The following is an 8,604-nucleotide window of genomic DNA, read 5'->3' as shown; positions in this document are numbered from 1 at the left end:
TGAATAAGGCTGACAAGGTGGACATTTTTTGGTTAATGTTAGCATTTATAGAGCACATGGTGAGTCCGAGCTCGCACTGCAGAAATATGAATTGCGGTATACAGTTTCTCGTTCCTATTGTTTACATTTTATCAATCTAGTCTCAGTCTTTACATGCAAAGCAGAGCAAAATAAGATCATATTGTACAGTTGCAAAGGTGCTAATGTGTGCTACTGCATGCATCTCACTTCAACTATGACTCATTGGTGTCATAATTTAATCGTCTTGTTTTCTATTGCCGACGGATACTTCAGGGGCCAGGCAACGGCCGTGTAAAACGGAGCCCGGCGCGATTGCGCCTCTCTCTTTTTTCTTTTTCTCTCATCTTAATTGGAAACACTGGGGGGTTTGCATCCCTTTCACTTTCACTTGACCTTAGAAGATGAACCGCTGATAAAGATGAGAATCATTATCTGCCCAAGAGAACTCAGGAGAAATCATTTCCTCCTCTCGTGTTCCGTTCATTAATTTGCAGAGGCGCTTTTAAGATGTATGAGCGGGCGGGCTTTCGTCGGGGCGGCCACTTATTGAAATCAGAATTTCCTCTAATTGGAAATCGCACCCGTTGAGTCATGTGGCACATAAACACTGGAAATATTCACCTGCAAAATACTGTAAAACAATATCAATTGATCGTCTCGCATATAACGGCTGCACGCCAGACGTCATGCTAATTTATGCTAATTCCTAAATAAAGTCTTAATCCTTAATTGGGGTCTGAACCTGGTATGCTAATTAATATGTCAATGCAAAGAGTTTCTAGAATAAGGTGTTAATATCACTCAATTATGATACTGATTGACGTCTACTCACCTAAAAGGCATATGAAGATGGAGAGTTATAGCAATGCCGCAGGGCAACGACGTGCCATCATTTTTTCCCCCAATATTTTGATTTAAAATTCCCATACTACAATGTGTCAGTCAGATGTATGGAAAATATTAATAGGATTTAAAATGGCACAAACATATTAATTGCAATGGCTAATTCTGGACATTCTCCAAAATAATAATATTAATAACGCAGTGGGGCTGCACGGTAAGTGGTTAGCATGTGTGATTAGCTACAATTTATTTGAGTAAAATGGGGCAAAAAAAGAGGATGCAAAATTTATTTTACATTCTATATCACTGTTAATATGGCATATTTTATACAGTATTATAATGTATAGTCCTATCTTTATTATTTTTTTAAAAATGGTGGGCTGGAACAGATTAGTGGAATCTCCATTCATTTTGATGATGAGACCTGATTTGAGATGCGAATTGTTGCATTGACTGACAGGAGTGGTTGTGGGATGCATTAAAAATGCCACGTTCACAGGTTGTGCAACAAGTGTATCGAATAATTCAGTGTTGCAACTTTTCAAGGTTGAAATTTCAAGGTTTTATTTTTGCGGGGTGGACGGAGAGATGCGGTCACTCAGGGTTCACTCGGTTTTGCGTTTCTAACACGTTTCCCATGTTGTCACCGTTCATTTGACTGGTGACCAGAAATGACTACGCTACCCTATCCCAAGGGTCCATTGTTTGAGAACGCTGATGACAATTTCTCCACTCAGCAACAGTTTTATTTAGGTGCTCTCAGAGAAGACGAGGAAAGTGGACGTATGGATTTTCTCTAAAGTAGCGGTTTAAGCGAATGTATGGCGGCCTAATTATTTACTTTGAAAGTTCCCACTTTATGGTCGATCGCAGCTAAATAAACGCCCCGTGTGTTAAAATGTTCCGTCCGCAGGTTCCCCTCGCGTCGTCAATAAGGATTCGGGCTCCCGGGTTGTCCTCGCCTGTCGCTGATGGATGCGCTAACACCTCCGAGTGGTAAGCGCCATTGATTGCGTCCCGTTATCGCCTCTCATTTGCTCGCTGCCTCTGCCCAATATGGTTGTTTATGACTAATCACGAGGCTGAGACAAAGCTTCTTTTTGGGAGTATTTTTGGACTTGTTTCACTCTAATGAAATGTTGCTGGCGTTTCACCACCTCCTAATGTGCTCGATCGGGTTTTAAGCTAAACAGCGCTGTATCACGCGTCCTCTGCATAGCACTTTTGATTTATTTAGAGCATTTGAGGCCCAGTTGAACACTCCCTCCCCCTCGGGCCATTTAATGAAAAAGTGAACCCGGAGTGGAGTGTCTGCTCCTGTCCCTGAGCTTCATGACAGAAAAGTGTACATGTCAGTAGTTAGCGGGGAGCGCTGGGGGATTAAATCATGTGCACGTAATAGCGAGTTGTGAGGTCTTGGCCTTGATGGTGTTCAGAAGGTTTGCAATTGCGCTTTAATTGTGAACGTCTCGGACTCCCTCTCGCCTTGCAGCTCTTGTCAGAGCGTTTTTAATTGCAGCCGAAAATGTCTCCCAGTCATGTCTCCTTTAAGCGCGCTCTGTATCCGTTAGCGAGGTCAAAGTGCACCGCGCTGATGACTGGCGAGCTTTTGTCAATCTCACAAGACGTTTGTTGTGTGTCAACCTGTTGTAGAAAATCATACAAAAATAAATAAGAAAGGGGAGAGCTGAATGAGTTTCCTTAGCAGGGTGTCTGGGCTCTCCCTTAGAGATAGGGTGAGAAGTTCTGTCATCCGGGAGGGGCACACAGTCGAGCCGCGTTGAGGTGGCTGGGGCATCTGATTCGGATGCCTCCCGGACACCTCCCCGGTGAGGTGTTCCGGGCATTTCCCACCGGAATGAGACCCCGAGGACGACCCAGGAAACGCTGGAGAGACTATGTCTCTCGGCTGGCTTGGAAACGCCTCGGGATCCCTCCGGAAGAGCTGGAAGAAGTGGCTGGGGAAAGGGAAGTCCAGGTATCCCTGCTGGAGCTAATTCCCCCGAGACCCGACACGGAAAAGCGGTAGATGGATGGATGGATGGATGGATGGATGGGGAGAGTATTCTTCCTTGAAAAGCTTTCCTTTTAATTAAGGTTAACCAAATAATCCTCCCGAACCCCGTGCTCCAACTGCAATACAGACTAAATTCAATCATTCCTCCTTTTTTTTAATTACAAGTTTGTCTTGCTGTGTTTTTTTTTTCATCCACACAATCTCTGATAGAAATCTCGCAGCGAACATTGCAGAGGTGAAAACGAAGCATATATGCTGGAATTGGCCACCGCTGGCTGATTTTAACCTTGAACCACCATTGTCTCTCCTTCCATTTTCTTGTGGATGAGCACATATTAGTCGTTTAAGTTTAGTTCCCCTCTTGATATTTTTTTGGTGGTGGATGTTCCCACAAAATGCAACTAAACTAGAACAAGTAAAATTCATCGGGAGGTTAAACTTTCAATTCCCGCGGACCGACTGGAAGACACGAGATAGCCCCGACTGAGGCAGCAGACGGTCTGCGGACTGAAGTCCTCTTCCAAAGGAGCAACGCGCCGACAAATAAATGTAGACAGTGGCGGATGAACGTCTGAAGACAGTGTTTAACTCATCCCATCTGGGGAAGTTTTTCACACTTCATGCTTTATTAACCTCCGGGGCAAAGATTCCCCGGGAAGTCGACTAAAGGAAAAGACGTGTCTCTTTCGTACAAATCACCAGCAAGCACTAAGCCCCCAAATGACAACGTTTTCACGCTGCCAGAATTGCGCGTGGGGGTGTGTTTCCGTAAATGGCTTATATGCTCCAACTCAATCGTGAATGCCGTTTGTGCAGGAAATTCTAAGCAACATTTTTGACTTGAAATCTTAACCGTGACTCAATTGTAGGATGACTAACGTCAATATAAACCCCCCCCCCCACCCCCCCACCCCCCGTAAAGCAGTACGACTTGTTTCGAGTGGGGTAACACAACTAAAGGGGTAAATACTTTTCTGTAGTCAGCGATTATGTGATTGAGTTGAAGTCACTAAATTGAAGAGTCACTGACACTTTTTCAGCACAATACTGCGGTCCTCGGGCCTTTTTAGTTCCTAAAAACACTTTCATTGAACGACATATTTCGGTAAACCAGAATGGAGACAAATACGCTTGTAGCACAGTTGCCTAATGCCATACTACGATGTCATAAAGAGACAAAGGTATCATGTTGGTGTGGACTAGGTGAGGAATGAAGACAGATCTTGTGAGCACATTTTTTTCTGTCGGTGCATTATTACACGTGAAATTTTGGCCACGAAGATGGAGCTTCACTTCACAACGCTGTCCTCGCTCCTCGCCGCCAGTCCTGCGGTGCTACTGGTATGAATATTTGAAGACTGCTATCGGACTAGCAGAAGCTAGCGAAGCTAAACGTCAGTCTCTGTCATGGGCACGAGGCAGAGGGCTGGACCCAAATGCAGGACTCCGAGACAAGGACGTGATATCAAGTTTTATTCCAAACTGAGGTCGTATACCAATAAGCAGTCTAAAATAGGCAGAAGAACAAAAACGCTAGGCTATAGGCAAGATCCAAAAACATGAAACGAGGTCTGGTGACTATGAGGCAACACTTGACACGTGAACAAAAACTCACAGGAAGCACCGTCCAGGGCAGTGGCTAGGCCACACCCCTAACAGGAAGCACCGCCCAGGGCAGTGGCTTGGCCATGCCCCTGACAGTCTCATCTACTAGCATCATATTTCCGTACGTCTGGTTCCCCACAGATGTATCAAGACTTGTCTCAATGTTGACTGGACATCTCGCTGCTCCGTATACACCGGCGACGGTGAAAAACAGGCGTCAAATATTTGCCAGATGGGAAAATGATATCCCAACATCACGCGATTGGAGACTCGTCGAGTTGAGGCTGTAAATGTCAATAGGTAGGAGTAAAGTATACTCGTGGACTAGTTCACAAATCAGTTCAACGCCTAGTTTAGAGGTTTTGGGTTTTGTGAAAATGACGTTTTCATTCCCCGCTGCACCAAGTTTAAGTTTAAGTTTTAACAGATCCAACTCAAAAACGATGCATAGTACAGGTTTAATTCCTTACTGTACCACTGAAGGTACATTAAATGTATTTTTTTTAAAACTCGGTTATAACAGATCCAAGCTAAAAATGATACATAGTTAAGGTTTCTAACCTGCCATTGTGTAAAACCAAGTGACATTTAGCACAGATGATGCGAAGGTGCTGCTGGCTTTCGGTTCCTTCCTGGTGTTAAATCCAACTTTTGCACTTGGATTGTTCTTCTCCCACTGATTAAACCCCCCGTGATGGCGCTGAACAGTCTTATTGACATTTGAGGCAACCTGCTGTCTTTCTGAAGCCCACATGGATGTCGCCATCGCTCGGATCGCAAGCCAACGCCTCACCTTGGTCGCTGCCTTCCCTTTTTTCTTCCCTTGCAGCCTTTTAGCTATTGACCAAATGACAGTTTGATTCTCGCAAAGCTTTCAGGCTTGCTGCTCGGGATGTTCTCTGGGGTTTTTGTCTGCGACTCTGGCATACCTAGTGATTCGCATTGATTGGACGAAGGGAAAAAAAAAAAACAGATTGCTTACATCAATGGAGAGCCCAAACCGGGACCTGGATGGCGGTTGCGCTAATTTGTCGTCATTTCAGAGTACATTTACTGTAGTTCTATGTTTTCTACTTGCTTCGTGTTGTAAACCAGTTTGATCCGAAGGTTCTAATTCTGGATCGCATTATTGCCTTACTTAATTAGGAATTTTTGAATAAAATTGAGTATTTCGTGGTTCTCTTTCGGCGGCACGGTGGATCAGCTGGGAAACGTTGGCCTCACAGTTCTGAGGTCCAGGGTTCCATCCTGGGTCCGCCTGTGTGGAGTTTGTATGTTCTCCCCGTGCCTGTGTGGGTTTCCTCCGGGCACTCCTGTTCCCTTCCACATCGCAAAAACATGCAACATTAATTGGAGACTCAAAATTCCCCCTAGGTGTCAATGTGAGTGCGGCTGTTTGTCTCCGTGTGCCCTGCGGTTGGCTGGCAACCAGTTCAGGGTGTCCCCCGCCTCCTGCCCGTTGACAGCTGGGATAGGCCCCGGCACTCCCGCGACCCTCGTGAGGATAAGCGGCAAAGAAAATTGATGGATAGATGTTTCTCTTTCCTGAAGCTACCATTGCAGCACCTTCTGCTTCCAGACTTTGGCCGTGCCACCTTCTCACTGGCAGAATGAGGTCACAGAATTTATCGTAAGTTCAGGTCCAAAAGCTGTTTTGTGTTACTTTCGGAAAGGTTGATTACCTGACATTTTCCGACAGGTTCATAAGGAACCTTTTGTTTAAAGGTAATTTTCCATCCCTGATTGATCCGACTGCGCCGATTACACATCGACATTTTCAACTAAAATCTAATCAACCGTGTAATTTTCCCTCATGAGGCCTCAACAAAGCATGATCAAAGTGGTCTTGAACAGCGTCGAATATGAAAATAAAGCTTCTCTTTGTCACAGCCCCACCAACCGCAAAAACAAATTCTGACACATCAACAGTGTAACGCAACAAAAATGCCACCGCACAAGGTTTCTAAGTTCAGACTAAACGTTTTCTTCATAAGAGGCTTTGACGTTTTTGATTTCTAAGAAGAGCAACTTTTAATTGACTCTATTTCTAGGTCCTTTATGGCAAAACAATCTACCAAGTCCCAAAAAAGGCTTTCAACAAAGTGAAGTCAATTTGACAGCACTTTTTGTGCCGGATTGGAACCAAGTTGGGCCACATGAGCAACGTTATGTGCTCACCGGCCACAACATGCGAAGTGCAATACGTCAACAACTCTGCCTTGACAACTTTAGTAATCAAGTAGGTAATATATCTAACAATTTCTGTCTTACTGTGTTTATAGTTTGCAAGCCTGTTGTCACTTCTGCAGCTCTGTGACGAAGGTAAAATATTTTAACAGCTCAAACTTGAACTGCATTGTGGATACTTTTTCATCCATGTGGCAATTTTCTTTTCCAACTTCATGCATGCTGCATAATTTGAGTGATACAAATCGTGCATTATGTTTACACAAACGGCCCGTTGTGCTCTGATGTGCCATGCAAAGATGCTTGTATATGCCACTTTTATTTTTTTTTTTTTTTTGCATGTTTGTGTCGCCTCTCGAGTTCTGTCAGGTCGCCAGCTGGAAGACGAGCGAGGGGATAACACGCATAGCGATCACAACAAGAGTGTAACTCACCGTTTCGTCTGCAAAAAAATGTCGACTCCTAAAGCTTGGCACTTGCATCTCAGCACTCACCCGCTCAACTTAAACCAACTTCCCAATGCAAAGAAGCACAAAGAAGCAAAATACAGTTATTTGCTTTTCTGTTCATAATGTTTCAAGGTTTGAGTTTAAAATTAGGCAGACATCGGCGAATAGCTCATAAGTAGGAAGTACTGTAATACTGTACTTTCCATAGTACTTACTGTATGGGAATACATAGTACTTCCAATACATGGTACAGTACTTCCCAGTATTGTACCATGTACTGGGAAGTACATACTGGGATGGCAGATTTGCCTCTATCCATAATTTCAAGTTCAGTTGTTTAAAATAGTTATCTACCAGTATAATTGTTCCCTCGTATTAATATTTGTTTTATTTGAAATGAAAACAGTTTTTAGATTGACTTCAGAGTTTCCTATTCTGTATATATTTGAAAGCCCCCATCATTACTGAACTATAAAGAAACAGCTGCTGCATGTTAAACTACCCCCCCAAAAAAAGTTATTTATATGTAAAGCCAGAGTATTTATTTTCAATCAGTGTGCATAATTTAGATGTACATATTATTTGCACTTTTGCCAGCGTGTGCGCAATTGAACGAAATGATTTCTCCCAATGTTTTCATATGTCAGCACTTGTGAAATTTGCATCAGTTCTCCGCACGCATCTTTTTATTCAACTTATACTTGTCTTTTTGTATAGCCGAACAAATTCAAAACTAAAAGTATTGATGCAACAGAATATTTTAATCAGACTTTATCAAGTGAACTATTGCGATTTACTGTGAAGGGAAATAGTCTGTGGAAATATTTTATAAGAATCTCAGATACAGCTCATGTATATATAGTTATATAGCCACATTTTTCTGCATGGCTAAAACCCTTGAAAGAATCATCAGTGCAGCTGGTTAATTTGAGGCTTATCCTAGGTATGCGCGTGAAAGATAAGCGTGATTAAATCCACCCGCGCATTAATTAGGACCAGGAGTGTGAAATAATCCGAAAAAGAAAGAAAGAAAACGTGGGGGTGAAGACAAAACTTGCTGCTGCAAGAGAAATCAAATGTCAAGTAAAATTAGATTTTTACGCTGGACCTTTATTGTTGTTATTATGGTTCTAGAATCAGCCTTATTGGTGTGATATCTGCCAAGTGCCGTCACGTTTCCCAAAGATCTTCGACTATTCCTCAGGAATGCCGCAAATGACACATCCTAATGGCCCTAATTAATTTGTCCCCATTAAATAAAACTAACACACACAGAGAAAAGTCTATTAGCCTTAATTAAGCCTGATATCCTATATGCAGGGAATATGATGGGGGGCTGCAGCAGCAGCAGCAGCAGCAGCAGCAGACAAGCCTGGGGTTTTCCTGTATGTGTGCCCACCCCACTCACACCCCCACCCCCACTCCCCCCGCCCTCCATGAAAGTGCACGGCCATGCCTTTGGGCTGCCTCTCCTCCTCCTCC

The sequence above is a fragment of the Syngnathoides biaculeatus genome, chromosome 16 (assembly GCF_019802595.1).
Source record: "Syngnathoides biaculeatus isolate LvHL_M chromosome 16, ASM1980259v1, whole genome shotgun sequence".
NCBI classification, from domain to species: domain Eukaryota; kingdom Metazoa; phylum Chordata; class Actinopteri; order Syngnathiformes; family Syngnathidae; genus Syngnathoides; species Syngnathoides biaculeatus.
This window is presented reverse-complemented; position numbering follows the sequence as displayed.